Source organism: Carettochelys insculpta, chromosome 9, assembly GCF_033958435.1.
Source record: "Carettochelys insculpta isolate YL-2023 chromosome 9, ASM3395843v1, whole genome shotgun sequence".
Taxonomy (NCBI): Eukaryota; Metazoa; Chordata; order Testudines; family Carettochelyidae; genus Carettochelys; species Carettochelys insculpta.
Window position 1 is genome coordinate 3,281,612 of NC_134145.1, and position 19,488 is coordinate 3,301,099.

At 59.1% G+C, this 19,488-nt stretch overlaps 5 non-coding genes across 5 annotated transcripts; 1 reads left to right on the plus strand and 4 right to left on the minus strand.

Moving 5' to 3' along the window:
* Positions 1–227: 227 nt before the first annotated feature.
* LOC142018108 (U1 spliceosomal RNA) lies at positions 228–391 on the plus strand. Its single transcript, XR_012646707.1, has one exon. It is a non-coding gene; the product is annotated as a U1 spliceosomal RNA (small nuclear RNA).
* A 6,640-nt stretch (positions 392–7,031) lies between these two features.
* On the minus strand, positions 7,032–7,195 carry LOC142018109 (U1 spliceosomal RNA). Its single transcript, XR_012646708.1, has one exon. It is a non-coding gene; the product is annotated as a U1 spliceosomal RNA (small nuclear RNA).
* A 3,703-nt stretch (positions 7,196–10,898) lies between these two features.
* Positions 10,899–11,062, minus strand: LOC142018117 (U1 spliceosomal RNA). Its single transcript, XR_012646716.1, has one exon. It is a non-coding gene; the product is annotated as a U1 spliceosomal RNA (small nuclear RNA).
* A 3,707-nt stretch (positions 11,063–14,769) lies between these two features.
* On the minus strand, positions 14,770–14,933 carry LOC142018110 (U1 spliceosomal RNA). The gene has a single exon (XR_012646709.1). It is a non-coding gene; the product is annotated as a U1 spliceosomal RNA (small nuclear RNA).
* Positions 14,934–18,627: 3,694 nt separating this feature from the next.
* On the minus strand, positions 18,628–18,791 carry LOC142018098 (U1 spliceosomal RNA). Its single transcript, XR_012646697.1, has one exon. It is a non-coding gene; the product is annotated as a U1 spliceosomal RNA (small nuclear RNA).
* Between the last annotated feature and the right edge of the window lie 697 nt (positions 18,792–19,488).

A 19,488-nucleotide genomic window follows, 5' to 3' on the forward strand; every position in this document is an offset into this window, starting at 1 on the left:
GGGTGCGAGCGGAGCCTTGTGGGAGAGGGAGGGATGTGCAGAGCGGGGCCGAAGTGGGGCGAGCGCAGGGGCTCGGGGTGGGTGTTGGAGCGCGGCGGGGGGGAGTGGGTGTCGGGAAGCGGTGAGGAGCGGTGTGGGCGTGTGTAGATGGTGGCGGAGTGTGTGTTCGCCGTGAGGTGAGAGTGTTTGTGGTGTGGCGGGCAGTGGGCGCTGTGGGGGACGAGCTCATACTTACCTGGCAGGGGAGATACCATGATCACGAAGGTGGTTTTCCCAGGGTGAGGCTCATCCATTGCACTGCGGGTGTGCTGACCCCTGCGATTTCCCCAAATGCGGGAAACTCGACTGCATAATTTGTGGTAGTGGGGGACTGCGTGCGCGCTTTCCCCTGGTGTTGGTTGTGAAAGAAAAGCTGTGGAAAGTGGGGGCTTAGGCGGCCGAAGTTTCAGTCGTCGTGGTTCGGTTTGTCGCGGTGTTGTCAGCCTGCTGTGTTGCTCGTGGGGGGCGCTGGTCTCGTGCGTGCTGCAGAGGTTGTTGCTTTCGTTGGGGGGTGGTGGGGGGGGGGTGTTTTCTCTAAGGAGCTGTTAAAAATTTGTGCGCCTTCCGGGGGCCAAGAGTGCTTTGTGCCGCTTGCTTGCAAGCCAGAAGGAAAAAGGCCCAAGGCTCGCTGACTCGAGGAGAAAAAGAACTCGACTGAGAAGCGAGAAAACATTGGCCCTGCTTCTCTCAATCTCGCCGCCCCTCCCGCCGAGCCTCGGCTGCCCAGGGCCCTCAGATTACCATGCGGGAGCCCGCAGGCTCCAGGGCGGGGCCAGAAATGAAAGGGTTCCTTGCGTGGCGGCGGTGGCAGGGCTGCTGGGGTGCGGATGCGGGCTCTGGCCAGGAGCTAGAGCGTGCAGGAAGGAGCTTGGGCTGCGGACGGCGGGAGGGAGGGTGAAAGAGTGGGCTGAGCGTGAGCTTGTGCGTTCTGCGTGGGAGGAAGGGTGCAGGAGCGGGCTGTGGGTGGCAGCTAGGGGGGGAGAGGGAATAGAGAGGATCTGGGTGAGAGGGAATAGAAGGAGAAGTATGTGTTTAAATAAGGGGATGCCTTTTATTTTCTTGTTTTGTCTTGTTCTTTGTATTGGTTTCGGGATGCATGCCTATTGTTTTTCGGTGACTGTTTACACTAGAAAACGTGACAGCTTCTTTTCCTAGATGGAGGTCAATGGGCTAAAGGGTTTTAAGGAATAAAAGCCATAAAGCTCTCTGACTTCAGGAGAAAAAGCACTGTAGTCTTTCAACTGAAAGTGGGAAAGATATTAGCCCCATTTCTCAATATTCACCCCAAACCTAAGATGCTCACGGCCCTTAGATTCTTGTGCAGGCCCCCACAATCCAGGGTGGGCCCAGAAATGGTCGAGTTGTTGGAGTTGAAAGGTGGTGGGTTTTTTTCCCCTCTCTTTTAAACCTCGAATTCTAAGAGGATAGAGATGTAAGATTAGCCCCCTCGCCCCACACACACACAGACTCCTCATAGCCAAGATTCTTGTTGCAAGAATGGTAATATTTGAGGGGATGGTGAATACAAGCTCCAAATTAGCAAGGAAAGGGGCCAGAGTTGTGCGCACACCAGCTACACCCCCCCCAACACACACACACACACACACACACACCCCGCTGAGTGCAATCCAGGTGATTTTTTTTAGCTTCTATCCAGAAACAAAAGGCTGAATGGGCCACACTACAGCCCTCCACAGTTCCTTTCCCAGGAAGAAATCAAGAAGACCAGGAAGCCCATCAGCACGCTAGTTTGGGAGAGAGCTCATGGAATTTCTTCTCTTAGTCCCTTTCTTTTTTGAGAGCGTGTGTCAGGGGAAACCGTGAATGCAGCCCCCCTCCCCGAGATTATACAGGCGAGTTTTCTGCATTTGAGGAAATCGCAGGAGTCAGCACACACCCCCGCCTAGTGCAATGGATGAACTTCACCCCTGGAAGACCACCTCCGTGATCATGAGACTAAATGGACATAAACCAGCTTTCAGGAGCAGTAATGTACAGAGACCTGTGGGGAGACACTTCAATCTCCCTGGACTCTGTCAGATTTAATAGTTGCAATCCTGAAACAAAGAAATTTCAAAAATCAAATGGAGAGAGAGAGAGAGAGAGAAATAGCTGAGCTGCAGTTAATTTTCAAATTTGACTCCCTCAACCAAGGATTAAACAGAGCCTGGGAGTGGCTGGTCTCTTTCAAAAACAGCTTCTCTGCCCTGGGTGTTAATATGTCCCCATTAGCCTCTGACAATGGTTTATATTCTCCTCTCTGAGCTGAATGTTTTTTCCGCCCCCCCACACTTTTGATATTTACAATTGTTAATGGGCCATTTCTACTTTTCTGAACAGACCTTGTCAGCTCTGGTCCTTCCACTTACTGAGACCCCACTCTTTCTATACTCCTCTGGATCCCACCCTCCCCACTCATGCTTCTTGTGAAGCGAATGTTTACACAGGAAAGCTTAGCTTCTGAAATATGTCAGTTTATAAAATGCTACAGATTAACACGGCTATTTCTCTGATCATGGTATTTCCTCTACCATCTAAGGATAAGGTCTTTTTTGTAACAATACCCATGCTCACCTCGTGGTGAACAGCGACTCCCCCCACTGCACACGCACCGGCACCCACCACTTCCCAACACCCACACCTGCCCAGCTCATGCCCGCTCCCACAAGCCTCCACTCGCACGGAAGTCTGCATACAGCCTCATGCCCCTCCGGCCTCCTCCTCATGGCCATGCCCCTCTCGCCATGCCCGATCCCGTGCTCCTCCAGATATCCAGCCACCGAGCCTCTTATCTCGTCAGGAGTGCTGACTTGTGGCACAATGCCCCGGCCCTGGCATCCCTGTGCATGAGTGCCTCCCACCGGAGCACGCTCGCAGTTAAGAACGGCCATAGTGGGTCATACCAAAGGTCCATGCACCCAATATCCTGTCTGCCGACAGTGGCCAGTGCCAGGTGCCCCAGAGGAGGTGAACCGAAGACAATGATCAAGTGATTTGTCTCCTGCCATCTGTCTCCAGCCCTTGACTAAAGGCTAGGGGCACTATGCTTTACCCTTGGCTAATAGCCATTTATGGACCTAAATCTCCAAAAATTTATCAAGTTCTATTTTAAACTCCGTTAGAGTGCTGGCCTTCACAGCCTCCTCTGGCAAGGAGTTCCACAGGTTGACTCTGAGCTGTGTGAAGAAAAAATTTCTTTTATTAGTTTTGAACCTACTACCCATTAATTTCATTTGGTGTGTTCTAGTTCTTATCTTATGGGAACAAGTAAATAACTTTTCAATATTCACTTTCTCCACACCATTCATGATTTTATGTACCTCTATCATATCACCCCTTAATCTCCTCTTTTCTAGACTGAAAAGTCCCAGTCTCTCTAGCCTCTCCTCATATGGGACCCTTTCCAAACCCTGAATCATTTTAGTTGCACTTTTCTGAACTTTTTCCAATGCCATTATATCTTTTTTGAGGTGAGAAGGCCACATTTGCACGCAGTACTCAAGATGTGGGCATACCACAGTTTTATATAGGGGAAGTATGATATTCTTCATCTTATTCGCTATCCCTTTTTTAATAATTCCTAACATCCTGTTTGCTTTACTGACTGCCGCTGCACACTGCGTGGATGTTTTCAGAGAACTATCCACTATAATTCCAAGATCCCTTTCCTGAGCTGTTGTATTTAAATTTGCCCCCATCACATTGTATGTATAATTGGAGTTATTTTTCCCAATGTGCATTACCTTACACTTACACACATTAAATTTCATTTGCCATTTTGCTGCCCAATCACTCAGTTTGCTGAGATCTTTTTGAAGTTCTTCACAATTTACTTTGGAACTGGAACTCAACTCTAAGGGGAGAAAGCCTACTGCTCTTAGAAGGGAGGAGATTAGGTGGCTGGTAAGTGTATGTCTACAACTAAACAAGTCATGGGTGTGGGTCTGGAAGAATAAATGCAATGGTGTTTCCCTATGTTCTGTAGGGGTGTTTGAAGAAAGGTGGTGTGTCTATAGCTGCAATCCTGAGCTACTCCTCCGGCATTCATGTTTCAACAGAGAGAAAAAAAACTGTGAAATAGAACTCCCAGAAGAAGTGGTGGGAAAGCTGCAGTGAGCTACAGGAATGCCACTTGGCCAAAACACATAGTTGTTAGGTATTAGGCTGGCTGTGTTTGACAAAGCTGTCACCATCTCTTTGAGACAGAAAGGTGAAAATCCTACAAAGACTACCAGGGTTTGTAAATATGCTGCGCACTCACCTGAAGGATGAGGTGAAACAAAGCTCAGCTGAAGGAAAGAGGATTACACACCACCTTCTGGGGTCTGGCTAAATTTTTTGCAGGAGTTTAGCCTGGGGAGGAGGTGCATCTCTACTGCTGACCCTTTGTTCTCAAAGCATCAGATGAACGTAGGCTACAAATCTTTACTGAAGGAAAAGGAAAACCTGTAGCTAAATACACACTCTGACCTGTGGAGGGGTTGGAAAGAATTATAAAAACTAAACAGCACAAATGGGCTAAGCAGAGGGCTATGTAGACTAGCCATAATGGGAAATGCCCCAATACCATAGATCTGCTGATAAACTTTTCCCTACCGTGACTATGGAGCAACACCAAGGAACTCATGTTGATGGAAAACCCTTTGAAAATACGTAAAATACATAAGGGATTTGTTTTGTTTTTTTTGTTTTTTTTGGGGGGGTTGGGGGGAAGCATTTGTACAGACCAGGGATAGGAGTAAGAGAGTCCCATGAACCTGCAGCTTCTAAGTTAATACCTATAAACAGGCTTCAAGCTGAGTATAACAGGAGGGACATAATGAACCTACGCTGCAGTGTGGGAGGGGAAGCTGAGCAATACCCGCTCATGGTATTGGTAGCTAAAGACCAAGACACCCACACTTTAAAAACCATCACTGCCTGCCTTCTGGGGCTTTTTCTTTCAAGCACCCAGGAAACAGGAACACAGAACTTTGGGACAAGTCTCATGAATAACATTGCACGGTTGAAAGGCAATGGTGGATGTGTGACCAAAACCAAAGAGAAACTTTGGGCACACTGCCTCCGCAATGCCTGCCATCCACCCCCATAACAAGCGGACTCATTGGAGGTGTGCTGTTACACCCCCGTAGCTTACCAAAATATGTAAGTGCAAACAGTGGAATAAACTACCAAGGGACGTTGTGGAATCTCCATCGCTGGAGATATTTAAGAACAGGTAAGATAGATGTCTAACAGGGATGGTTTAGATAGTACTTAGTCCTGCCATTGGGGCAGGGGGCTGGTGGACTCAATGGCCTCTCGCAGTCCCTTCCAGTCCTAGTGTTCTATGATTCTATGGTTTTGAATATGAGACTTGCTACATCCAATACCTTTTATCCAAAGCAGGGCAAATACCTGTCATTCAAGAGTCTGTCATCCCTGAGACCCTGTCCTGCTCTGCTCCCATCCTAGCCCCACTCTGACCTTCCCCCACAAGCCCCCCCCCACCCCGACTCTGTTCTGGTTGCATTGCATCTCTTGCATGAACACCACACCCCCAAAAAATGCAAATCAGGGAATTACTGGGGGGGGGCATGCAATGGAACAACCGTCGAGGGTGGGCCCCAGCTGGGCCCTCACTGCTGTGGTGGGAAGCAGAGCAACCCAGGCCCACTTGTGCCACTTTGCTCCTTCAGCCTGATGTGCTTGGGGGAGCAGGCATGAGCCAGGTTGCCCTGCTTCCTGCCACCCCAGTGAAGCATAGTAACACAGCTCAGATACGGCAGCAGATGGGGTACAGGCTGCTCTGTCACTGCATCTTGTAAGTCCCACCGCTAGACAGAGCATATTGGAGAGTGGACCAACTGCTGCTCCATGCCAGGCCCCCCCCACGTTACCTTCAGCTGCCTCTGCCCTACCATAAATATGGGGGCACTGTCCTATCTGCTGGATAGTTTGGGTGGCTGCCCTAAGGCCCCCAAAATCAAGACACCCAGGATGGCTATTCTGCACCATCCTATCAATGTGACTGACAGCTCCAGCACAGAGGCGGTGAGAACCCACAAACAAGCCCTTTTAATGGTTAAGAGATGATGAAGGCTCAAGAATGTGGGTGGAGGGCAGAGCCCCACTTGGAACAAGGCTACACACAGCTCCACCCCCATCCTCCACATCGCTCCCTTGCCCCTCTCCAGCTGGCTGGTGCAGGGCTGGTGCATCCCCCTCAGCTTTCTGGTCCCTTCTCTGCTCTGGAGACAAGTATAAGAAGGGGAGCTCTGTTTGTCTGAAGCTGCAAAAACAGAAGTTCTGTGGCACCTTGGAGACTAACAGATTCGCTGCTGCATAAATGGTTCTTTGCCCACAAAAGCATATGGGCCAAAAAAATCTATTCCCTCTCCCCCCAGCTGCCACCCACAGCCCGCTCCTGCACCCTTCCTCCCACGCAGAACGCACAAGCTCACGCTCAGCCCACTCTTTCACCCTCCCTCCCGCCGTCCGCAGCCCAAGCTCCTTCCTGCAGGCTCTAGCTCCTGCCGAGAGCCCGCATCCGCACCCCAGCAGCCCTGCCACCACCGCCACGCAAGGAACCCTTTCATTTCTGGCCCCGCCCTGGAGCCTGCGGGCTCCCGCATGGTAATCTGAGGGCCCTGGGCAGCCGAGGCTCGGCGGGAGGGGCGGCGAGATTGAGAGAAGCAGGGCCAACGTTTTCTCGCTTCTCAGCCGAGAGTTCTTTTTCTCCTCGAGTCAGCGAGCCTTGGGCCTTTTTCCTTCTGGCTTGCAAGCAAGCGGCACAAAGCACTCTTGGCCCCCGGAAGGCGCACAAATTTTTAACAGCTCCTTAGAGAACCACCCCCCCAACGAAAGCAACAACCTCTGCAGCACGCACGAGACCAGCGCCCCCCACGAGCAACACAGCAGGCTGACAGCATCGCGACAAACCGAACCACGACGACTGAAACTTCGGCCGCCTAAGCCCCCACTTTCTACAGCTTTTCTTTCACAACCAAGACCAGGGGAAAGCGCGCACGCAGTCCCCCACTACCACAAATTATGCAGTCGAGTTTCCCGCATTTGGGGAAATCGCAGGGGTCAGCACACCCGCAGTGCAATGGATGAGCCTCACCCTGGGAAAACCACCTTCGTGATCATGGTATCTCCCCTGCCAGGTAAGTATGAGCTCCTCCCCAACAGCGCCCACTGCCCCCCACATCACAAACACTCTCACCTCACGGCGAACACACACTCCGCCACCATCTACACACGCCCACACCGCTCCTCACCGCTTCCCGACACCCACTCCCCCCCGCCGCGCTCCAACACCCACCCCGAGCCCCTGCGCTCGCCCCACTTCGGCCCCGCTCTGCACATCCCTCCCTCTCCCACAAGGCTCCGCTCGCACCCATATCTGCATACGGCCGCACGCCGCCCCGCCCCGCCGCGTGGCCCCGCCCCTCTCGCCTTCTCTCCCTGCCTGCCCGCCCGCCCGCGCGGCTCTTCCAGCGCTGAAGGCGAGCGGCTGGGCCAGCGCTCGGCCGCCTGGGAGCCCGCACGGAAGGCCCCGGCCTGGGCTCCCCGAGGAGACGGACCCCCGCCTCCCGCTCACCTCCCCGCTCGCTGCACCCGCCCCCCCACAGGGCCCCTGGGAGCGGCACACGAGAGCGGGCCTGCGCCTGCGCCTGAAGGGGGCTCGTGGGAAGGGCCGCTGGCAAGGCCAGCAAAAGCCGAGCAGGCGCAAGAGCCGAGAGCTCCGCAGGCCGGGACGGGGGCCTGGGGCACAGCTGAGGGGTGCGCCCGAGGCCCCAGCTCTCGCTTAGCAGCTGCCGAAATCCAACGCGTTGGCCCCCGCCCCTGCCCCAGGATGTCCCCGGGGGGCTGTGCCACGGCCGGGAGCCCAGCGCTGCCAAGGCTCAGGCTGCTCCTTCCGCTCCCGGTGTCAGCACATGCCCGAGGGCTGGGGCCCGGCTTCCTGTGGGCATCCCACGTAGTTCCCTCCACCCCGTTCATCACTTCCCGACCCGCGCCCTAAACAAGCCCCAGCCCCAGCCGGCCCGTCCTCCCCGCATGGCCTGCGCTGGGCCGCCGTGCTCCCGGGCCCTTGCAGAAGCAGGGGGTGGGGGTGGGAGTGGCGGTGGACCCTCCCTCCCCAGGCGACCCTCCGGCCGCCCTTCCACCTGCGTCGGCCTGGTGGGCGTCATCGGGACCTTACTGGATTCACATGTGACCGTACAAAACATGGCTGAACCCACCGCTGTACATTTCCACACAAACTCGTGCCAAGGGGCCAAGCCACCTGCCTGGCGAAAGCACGAAAGATTCCCTGGCCTCTCTTCCTGCCGCCTGTAGGCAGCTACCCTTGTTGAATCTGACGCGACGAGCACTGCCTCGGCACGTCTCGTGCAAATGCTTGCTTCTGGGCCGCCTCAACAGGAGGCTTAGCAACCTACCGCAAAAGCTTGTGAATAGCAAAGTCAGCTGAATAGTGGCGACAAAAAGACAATGCCTTTCCTAGGTGCCAATGCCCACCCGACCAACTTTGCTGTGACCCTTCAGGCCAGCGCATCAGCCACGGCTGACGAACGAAAAGGACAGCGTCAGACGTGGACGGGCGACCTGCTCGTCTGACAAACTCCATCTTGAGGTGTGCTTTCGCACAGCGAGAGCCACGCAATTCCCTCCACGTGAGCGAGGGTACCAAGGGAGCCGGGAGAAGGCCTCCATCTTATCTAGCTCATCACTTCAGCAGCATCCTTGCTATCAACTGAGCCCCAAATGACTGAGGGCCCATCCTAACCCCGGACGTACCCCGGAGACTTACACCACAGCAAATTACTCCATCCCTGCTACAAAGCGGCACCAAGACATTTGCGTTGCTTTACGTCATTAAACTTCTTGGACAACTTTGCTCTTAACTTTTCCCTTCTCTTTCATTTCTTCTTTCCACCTTTAACATGTATAGACTACAGGCTTAGCGCAGCGTGCTCCTTGGGATGAGCTCCCAGGCACACACTGAGCTGGCAATGTGCTGGTCCTTTGCCACGGCGAGAACCTCTTTGGCTTTGGCGAGGTTGGCTTCCATAACCTCTCCTCCGTGCAAGGAAGGTACTGGTGGTGAAACAGAAGAACCGCAGCATCTGACGGGCTTGCGAGCTACAGGCTTCGTGGTGGCTCCGTCTGGCGGGCATGCCCCGGGGCTCCTCGAGGTGCACCGGGCCCTGGCCGGGGTGGTTGGAGGTACACACTGGTTGGTGCAGGACGGACGGCTCAGGGCAGGGGCTGCTACCTGTCCAGAGCATACAGGGCAGAAGGCGGGCGGGCGGGACAGACAGACAGATGATGGAAGGTAGATCATGAATGGCACCTGCTGCTCGTCCCCCCACAGCTCCCCCGTGCTCCTTGCCGGCAGGGTTGCTGGACTCCCTTCTCCACTGCCGTCCCTCTGTGGTTTCTGTCTGGACTCGCCTGGCACTGGTGAGGAAACTGACGTGGACAGCGACCGCACAACTTCCCGGTGCTCCCAAGCGAGCCTGTGTCAGAACTGAGAAACCAACCCAGGAGTCCAGGCCCCCAGCTGGAGATTCCACGGGCCGAGAGGGGGGAGGGGGGGCAGCCCTTGGTCTCGCACCCCAGCTGCCCTCAGACGGGACGCTCTCATTCAGCAGCTAAACCAGAAGGTTCATTTGACGACAGGGACACGGCCTACAACAGGCTCCTCAGCACAGCACACCAGCCCTGGGCCAGGCCCTGGGAAACTCACCAGGACCAACTAGTCATCCCGCAAAAGGACTCAATTTGGAACACAACTCCCCCCCCCGCCCCGCACCACAGTGTCAACTGCCATGCAAGTTGCCATGTCCTTCAGCTTCCAGGCAAACTGGGGCTGGATTCAGACCAAGGGCTGTGCCTGACAGCGGGGAAGACGTAGCTCTGTGCACTTCAGGGAACCCCTTCTCATTAGCCAAACGGCAGCCAAAGGGACCGCTTGGTGGTGATGGCGGCGGCGCCTGTGCGGAGCGTGTGTGTATTTCTCTGCAGCACAACAGCAGAAGCACGTGACTCCCAACCCCGCCACAGCTACGCTACACGTGGCCCCCATTCCCCTCCCTAGATCCTGCACCCCCGGGCCTGTTCCCCCGCTGGCTCTCCCCAGGCCCTGCAGCACCTACCCCGATCCTGTGACCCCTTCCGGACACCCCCCCCCACCCCCTCACCCTGCTCATGTAGCCTCCCCCTCACCCACATCCTCACCATCTTCTCTATTCCCTCTCCCCCCTAGCTGCCACCCACAGCCCGCTCCTGCACCCTTCCTCCCACGCAGAACGCACAAGCTCACGCTCAGCCCACTCTTTCACCCTCCCTCCCGCCGTCCGCAGCCCAAGCTCCTTCCTGCACGCTCTAGCTCCTGCCGAGAGCCCGCATCCGCACCCCAGCAGCCCTGCCACCACCGCCACGCAAGGAACCCTTTCATTTCTGGCCCCGCCCTGGAGCCTGCGGGCTCCCGCATGGCAATCTGAGGGCCCTGGGCAGCCGAGGCTCGGCGGGAGGGGCGGCGAGATTGAGAGAAGCAGGGCCAACGTTTTCTCGCTTCTCAGCCGAGAGTTCTTTTTCTCCTCGAGTCAGCGAGCCTTGGGCCTTTTTCCTTCTGGCTTGCAAGCAAGCGGCACAAAGCACTCGGCCCCCGGAAGGCGCACAAATTTTTAACAGCTCCTTAGAGAACCACCCCCCCAACGAAAGCAACAACCTCTGCAGCACGCACGAGACCAGCGCCCCCCACGAGCAACACAGCAGGCTGACAGCATCGCGACAAACCGAACCACGACGACTGAAACTTCGGCCGCCTAAGCCCCCACTTTCCACAGCTTTTCTTTCACAACCAACACCAGGGGAAAGCGCGCACGCAGTCCCCCACTACCACAAATTATGCAGTCGAGTTTCCCGCATTTGGGGAAATCGCAGGGGTCAGCACACCCGCAGTGCAATGGATGAGCCTCACCCTGGCAAAACCACCTTCGTGATCATGGTATCTCCCCTGCCAGGTAAGTATGAGCTCCTCCCCAACAGCGCCCACTGCCCCCCACATCACAAACACTCTCACCTCACGGCGAACACACACTCCGCCACCATCTACACACGCCCACACCGCTCCTCACCGCTTCCCGACACCCACTCCCCCCCGCCGCGCTCCAACACCCACCCCGAGCCCCTGCGCTCGCCCCACTTCGGCCCCGCTCTGCACATCCCTCCCTCTCCCACAAGGCTCCGCTCGCACCCATATCTGCATACGGCCGCACGCCGCCCCGCCCCGCCGCGTGGCCCCGCCCCTCTCGCCTTCTCTCCCTGCCTGCCCGCCCGCCCGCGCGGCTCTTCCAGCGCTGAAGGCGAGCGGCTGGGCCAGCGCTCGGCCGCCTGGGAGCCCGCACGGAAGGCCCCGGCCTGGGCTCCCCGAGGAGACGGACCCCCGCCTCCCGCTCACCTCCCCGCTCGCTGCACCCGCCCCCCCACAGGGCCCCTGGGAGCGGCACACGAGAGCGGGCCTGCGCCTGCGCCTGAAGGGGGCTCGTGGGAAGGGCCGCTGGCAAGGCCAGCAAAAGCCGAGCAGGCGCAAGAGCCGAGAGCTCCGCAGGCCGGGACGGGGGCCTGGGGCACAGCTGAGGGGTGCGCCCGAGGCCCCAGCTCTCGCTTAGCAGCTGCCGAAATCCAACGCGTTGGCCCCCGCCCCTGCCCCAGGATGTCCCCGGGGGGCTGTGCCACGGCCGGGAGCCCAGCGCTGCCAAGGCTCAGGCTGCTCCTTCCGCTCCCGGTGTCAGCACATGCCCGAGGGCTGGGGCACGGCTTCCTGTGGGCATCCCACGTAGTTCCCTCCACCCCGTTCATCACTTCCCGACCCGCGCCCTAAACAAGCCCCAGCCCCAGCCGGCCCGTCCTCCCCGCATGGCCTGCGCTGGGCCGCCATGCTCCCGGGCCCTGGCAGAAGCAGGGGGTGGGGGTGGGAGTGGCGGTGGACCCTCCCTCCCCAGGCGACCCTCCGGCCGCCCTTCCACCTGCGTCGGCCTGGTGGGCGTCATCGGGACCTTACTGGATTCACATGTGACCGTACAAAACATGGCTGAACCCACCGCTGTACATTTCCACACAAACTCGTGCCAAGGGGCCAAGCCACCTGCCTGGCGAAAGCACGAAAGATTCCCTGGCCTCTCTTCCTGCCGCCTGTAGGCAGCTACCCTTGTTGAATCTGACGCGACGAGCACTGCCTCGGCACGTCTCGTGCAAATGCTTGCTTCTGGGCCGCCTCAACAGGAGGCTTAGCAACCTACCGCAAAAGCTTGTGAATAGCGAAGTCAGCTGAATAGTGGCGACAAAAAGACAATGCCTTTCCTAGGTGCCAATGCCCACCCGACCAACTTTGCTGTGACCCTTCAGGCCAGCGCATCAGCCACGGCTGACGAACGAAAAGGACAGCGTCAGACGTGGACGGGCGACCTGCTCGTCTGACAAACTCCATCTTGAGGTGTGCTTTCGCACAGCGAGAGCCACGCAATTCCCTCCACGTGAGCGAGGGTACCAAGGGAGCCGGGAGAAGGCCTCCATCTTATCTAGCTCATCACTTCAGCAGCATCCTTGCTATCAACTGAGCCCCAAATGACTGAGGGCCCATCCTAACCCCGGACGTACCCCGGAGACTTACACCACAGCAAATTACTCCATCCCTGCTACAAAGCGGCACCAAGACATTTGCGTTGCTTTACGTCATTAAACTTCTTGGACAACTTTGCTCTTAACTTTTCCCTTCTCTTTCATTTCTTCTTTCCACCTTTAACATGTATAGACTACAGGCTTAGCGCAGCGTGCTCCTTGGGATGAGCTCCCAGGCACACACTGAGCTGGCAATGTGCTGGTCCTTTGCCACGGCGAGAACCTCTTTGGCTTTGGCGAGGTTGGCTTCCATAACCTCTCCTCCGTGCAAGGAAGGTACTGGTGGTGAAACAGAAGAACCGCAGCATCTGACGGGCTTGCGAGCTACAGGCTTCGTGGTGGCTCCGTCTGGCGGGCATGCCCCGGGGCTCCTCGAGGTGCACCGGGCCCTGGCCGGGGTGGTTGGAGGTACACACTGGTTGGTGCAGGACGGACGGCTCAGGGCAGGGGCTGCTACCTGTCCAGAGCATACAGGGCAGAAGGCGGGCGGGCGGGACAGACAGACAGATGATGGAAGGTAGATCATGAATGGCACCTGCTGCTCGTCCCCCCACAGCTCCCCCGTGCTCCTTGCCGGCAGGGTTGCTGGACTCCCTTCTCCACTGCCGTCCCTCTGTGGTTTCTGCCTGGACTCGCCTGGCACTGGTGAGGAAACTGACGTGGACAGCGACCGCACAACTTCCCGGTGCTCCCAAGCGAGCCTGTGTCAGAACTGAGAAACCAACCCAGGAGTCCAGGCCCCCAGCTGGAGATTCCACGGGCCGAGAGGGGGGAGGGGGGGCAGCCCTTGGTCTCGCACCCCAGCTGCCCTCAGACGGGACGCTCTCATTCAGCAGCTAAACCAGAAGGTTCATTTGACGACAGGGACACGGCCTACAACAGGCTCCTCAGCACAGCACACCAGCCCTGGGCCAGGCCCTGGGAAACTCACCAGGACCAACTAGTCATCCCGCAAAAGGACTCAATTTGGAACACAACTCCCCCCCCCCCGCCCCGCACCACAGTGTCAACTGCCATGCAAGTTGCCATGTCCTTCAGCTTCCAGGCAAACTGGGGCTGGATTCAGACCAAGGGCTGTGCCTGACAGCGGGGAAGACGTAGCTCTGTGCACTTCAGGGAACCCCTTCTCATTAGCCAAACGGCAGCCAAAGGGACCGCTTGGTGGTGATGGCGGCGGCGCCTGTGCGGAGCGTGTGTGTATTTCTCTGCAGCACAACAGCAGAAGCACGTGACTCCCAACCCCGCCACAGCTACGCTACACGTGGCCCCCATTCCCCTCCCTAGATCCTGCACCCCCGGGCCTGTTCCCCCGCTGGCTCTCCCCAGGCCCTGCAGCACCTACCCCGATCCTGTGACCCCTTCCGGACACCCCCCCCCACCCCCTCACCCTGCTCATGTAGCCTCCCCCTCACCCACATCCTCACCATCTTCTCTATTCCCTCTCCCCCCTAGCTGCCACCCACAGCCCGCTCCTGCACCCTTCCTCCCACGCAGAACGCACAAGCTCACGCTCAGCCCACTCTTTCACCCTCCCTCCCGCCGTCCGCAGCCCAAGCTCCTTCCTGCAGGCTCTAGCTCCTGCCCAGAGCCCGCATCCGCACCCCAGCAGCCCTGCCACCGCCGCCACGCAAGGAACCCTTTCATTTCTGGCCCCGCCCTGGAGCCTGCGGGCTCCCGCATGGTAATCTGAGGGCCCTGGGCAGCCGAGGCTCGGCGGGAGGGGCGGCGAGATTGAGAGAAGCAGGGCCAACGTTTTCTCGCTTTTCAGCCGAGAGTTCTTTTTCTCCTCGAGTCAGCGAGCCTTGGGCCTTTTTCCTTCTGGCTTACAAGCAAGCGGCACAAAGCACTCTTGGCCCCCGGAAGGCGCACAAATTTTTAACAGCTCCTTAGAGAACCACCCCCCCAACGAAAGCAACAACCTCTGCAGCACGCACGAGACCAGCGCCCCCCACGAGCAACACAGCAGGCTGACAGCATCGCGACAAACCGAACCACGACGACTGAAACTTCGGCCGCCTAAGCCCCCACTTTCCACAGCTTTTCTTTCACAAACACCACCAGGGGAAAGCGCGCACGCAGTCCCCCACTACCACAAATTATGCAGTCGAGTTTCCCGCATTTGGGGAAATCGCAGGGGTCAGCACACCCGCAGTGCAATGGATGAGCCTCACCCTGGGAAAACCACCTTCGTGATCATGGTATCTCCCCTGCCAGGTAAGTATGAGCTCCTCCCCAACAGCGCCCACTGCCCCCCACATCACAAACACTCTCACCTCACGGCGAACACACACTCCGCCACCATCTACACACGCCCACACCGCTCCTCACCGCTTCCCGACACCCACTCCCCCCCGCCGCGCTCCAACACCCACCCCGAGCCCCTGCGCTCGCCCCACTTCGGCCCCGCTCTGCACATCCCTCCCTCTCCCACAAGGCTCCGCTCGCACCCATATCTGCATACGGCCGCACGCCGCCCCGCCCCGCCGCGTGGCCCCGCCCCTCTCGCCTTCTCTCCCTGCCTGCCCGCCCGCCCGCGCGGCTCTTCCAGCGCTGAAGGCGAGCGGCTGGGCCAGCGCTCGGCCGCCTGGGAGCCCGCACGGAAGGCCCCGGCCTGGGCTCCCCGAGGAGACGGACCCCCGCCTCCCGCTCACCTCCCCGCTCGCTGCACCCGCCCCCCCACAGGGCCCCTGGGAGCGGCACACGAGAGCGGGCCTGCGCCTGCGCCTGAAGGGGGCTCGTGGGAAGGGCCGCTGGCAAGGCCAGCAAAAGCCGAGCAGGCGCAAGAGCCGAGAGCTCCGCAGGCCGGGACGGGGGCCTGGGGCACAGCTGAGGGGTGCGCCCGAGGCCCCAGCTCTCGCTTAGCAGCTGCCGAAATCCAACGCGTTGGCCCCCGCCCCTGCCCCAGGATGTCCCCGGGGGGCTGTGCCACGGCCGGGAGCCCAGCGCTGCCAAGGCTCAGGCTGCTCCTTCCGCTCCCGGTGTCAGCACATGCCCGAGGGCTGGGGCACGGCTTCCTGTGGGCATCCCACGTAGTTCCCTCCACCCTGTTCATCACTTCCCGACCCGCGCCCTAAACAAGCCCCAGCCCCAGCCGGCCCGTCCTCCCCGCATGGCCTGCGCTGGGCCGCCATGCTCCCGGGCCCTGGCAGAAGCAGGGGGTGGGGGTGGGAGTGGCGGTGGACCCTCCCTCCCCAGGCGACCCTCCGGCCGCCCTTCCACCTGCGTCGGCCTGGTGGGCGTCATCGGGACCTTACTGGATTCACATGTGACCGTACAAAACATGGCTGAACCCACCGCTGTACATTTCCACACAAACTCGTGCCAAGGGGCCAAGCCACCTGCCTGGCGAAAGCACGAAAGATTCCCTGGCCTCTCTTCCTGCCGCCTGTAGGCAGCTACCCTTGTTGAATCTGACGCGACGAGCACTGCCTCGGCACGTCTCGTGCAAATGCTTGCTTCTGGGCCGCCTCAACAGGAGGCTTAGCAACCTACCGCAAAAGCTTGTGAATAGCGAAGTCAGCTGAATAGTGGCGACAAAAAGACAATGCCTTTCCTAGGTGCCAATGCCCACCCGACCAACTTTGCTGTGACCCTTCAGGCCAGCGCATCAGCCACGGCTGACGAACGAAAAGGACAGCGTCAGACGTGGACGGGCGACCTGCTCGTCTGACAAACTCCATCTTGAGGTGTGCTTTCGCACAGCGAGAGCCACGCAATTCCCTCCACGTGAGCGAGGGTACCAAGGGAGCCGGGAGAAGGCCTCCATCTTATCTAGCTCATCACTTCAGCAGCATCCTTGCTATCAACTGAGCCCCAAATGACTGAGGGCCCATCCTAACCCCGGACGTACCCCGGAGACTTACACCACAGCAAATTACTCCATCCCTGCTACAAAGCGGCACCAAGACATTTGCGTTGCTTTACGTCATTAAACTTCTTGGACAACTTTGCTCTTAACTTTCCCCTTCTCTTTCATTTCTTCTTTCCACCTTTAACATGTATAGACTACAGGCTTAGCGCAGCGTGCTCCTTGGGATGAGCTCCCAGGCACACACTGAGCTGGCAATGTGCTGGTCCTTTGCCACGGCGAGAACCTCTTTGGCTTTGGCGAGGTTGGCTTCCATAACCTCTCCTCCGTGCAAGGAAGGTACTGGTGGTGAAACAGAAGAACCGCAGCATCTGACGGGCTTGCGAGCTACAGGCTTCGTGGTGGCTCCGTCTGGCGGGCATGCCCCGGGGCTCCTCGAGGTGCACCGGGCCCTGGCCGGGGTGGTTGGAGGTACACACTGGTTGGTGCAGGACGGACGGCTCAGGGCAGGGGCTGCTACCTGTCCAGAGCATACAGGGCAGAAGGCGGGCGGGCGGGACAGACAGACAGATGATGGAAGGTAGATCATGAATGGCACCTGCTGCTCGTCCCCCCACAGCTCCCCCGTGCTCCTTGCCGGCAGGGTTGCTGGACTCCCTTCTCCACTGCCGTCCCTCTGTGGTTTCTGCCTGGACTCGCCTGGCACTGGTGAGGAAACTGACGTGGACAGCGACCGCACAACTTCCCGGTGCTCCCAAGCGAGCCTGTGTCAGAACTGAGAAACCAACCCAGGAGTCCAGGCCCCCAGCTGGAGATTCCACGGGCCGAGAGGGGGGAGGGGGGGCAGCCCTTGGTCTCGCACCCCAGCTGCCCTCAGATGGGACGCTCTCATTCAGCAGCTAAACCAGAAGGTTCATTTGACGACAGGGACACGGCCTACAACAGGCTCCTCAGCACAGCACACCAGCCCTGGGCCAGGCCCTGGGAAACTCACCAGGACCAACTAGTCATCCCGCAAAAGGACTCAATTTGGAACACAACTCCCCCCCCGCCCCGCACCACAGTGTCAACTGCCATGCAAGTTGCCATGTCCTTCAGCTTCCAGGCAAACTGGGGCTGGATTCAGACCAAGGGCTGTGCCTGACAGCGGGGAAGACGTAGCTCTGTGCACTTCAGGGAACCCCTTGTCATTAGCCAAACGGCAGCCAAAGGGACCGCTTGGCGGCGGCGCCTGTGCGGAGCGTGTGTGTATTTCTCTGCAGCACAACAGCAGAAGCACGTGACTCCCAACCCCGCCACAGCTACGCTACACGTGGCCCCCATTCCCCTCCCTAGATCCTGCACCCCCGGGCCTGTTCCCCCGCTGGCTCTCCCCAGGCCCTGCAGCACCTACCCCGATCCTGTGACCCCTTCCGGACACCCCCCCCACCCCCTCACCCTGCTCATGTAGCCTCCCCCTCACCCACATCCTCACCATCTTCTCTATTCCCTCTCCCCCCTAGCTGCCACCCACAGCCCGCTCCTGCACCCTTCCTCCCACGCAGAACGCACAAGCTCACGCTCAGCCCACTCTTTCACCCTCCCTCCCGCCGTCCGCAGCCCAAGCTCCTTCCTGCACGCTCTAGCTCCTGCCCAGAGCCCGCATCCGCACCCCAGCAGCCCTGCCACCGCCGCCACGCAAGGAACCCTTTCATTTCTGGCCCCGCCCTGGAGCCTGCGGGCTCCCGCATGGTAATCTGAGGGCCCTGGGCAGCCGAGGCTCGGCGGGAGGGGCGGCGAGATTGAGAGAAGCAGGGCCAACGTTTTCTCGCTTCTCAGTCGAGAGTTCTTTTTCTCCTCGAGTCAGCGAGCCTTGGGCCTTTTTCCTTCTGGCTTGCAAGCAAGCGGCACAAAGCACTCTTGGCCCCCGGAAGGCGCACAAATTTTTAACAGCTCCTTAGAGAACCACCCCCCCAACGAAAGCAACAACCTCTGCAGCACGCACGAGACCAGCGCCCCCCACGAGCAACACAGCAGGCTGACAGCATCGCGACAAACCGAACCACGACGACTGAAACTTCGGCCGCCTAAGCCCCCACTTTCCACAGCTTTTCTTTCACAACCAAGACCAGGGGAAAGCGCGAACGCAGTCCCCCACTACCACAAATTATGCAGTCGAGTTTCCCGCATTTGGGGAAATCGCAGGGGTCAGCACACCCGCAGTGCAATGGATGAGCCTCACCCTGGGAAAACCACCTTCGTGATCATGGTATCTCCCCTGCCAGGTAAGTATGAGCTCGTCCCCAACAGCGCCCACTGCCCGCCACACCGCAATCACTCTCACCTCACGGCGAACACACACTCCTCCACCATCTACACACGCCCACACCGCTCCTCACCGCTTCCCGATACCCACTCCCCCCCGCCGCGCTCCAACACCCACCCCGAGCCCCTGCGCTCGCCCCACTTCGGCCCCGCTCTGCACATCCCTCCCTCTCCCACAAGGCTCCGCTCGCACCCATATCTGCATACGGCCGCACGCCGCCCCGCCCCGCCGCGCGGCCCCGCCCCTCTCGCCTTCTCTCCCTGCCTGCTCCCCCGCCCGCCCGGCTCTTCCAGCGCTGAAGGCGAGCGGCCGGGCCAGCGCTCGGCCCCCTGGGAGCCCGCACGGAAGGCCCCGGCCTGGGTTCCCCGAGGAGACGGACCCCCCTCCCGCTCACCTCCCCGCTCGCTGCACCCGCCCCACCAGCGGGCCCCTGGGAGCGGCACACGAGAGCGGGCCTGCGCCTGCGCCTGCGCCTGCGCCTGAAGGGGGCTCGTGGGGAGGGCCGCTGGCAAGGCCAGCAAAAGCCGAGCAGGCGCAAGAGCCGAGAGCTCTGCAGGCCGGGACGGGGGCCTGGGGCACAGCTGAGGGGTGCGCCCGAGGCCCCAGCTCTCGCTTAGCAGCTGCCGAAATCCAACGCGTTGTCCCCCGCCCCTGCCCCAGGATG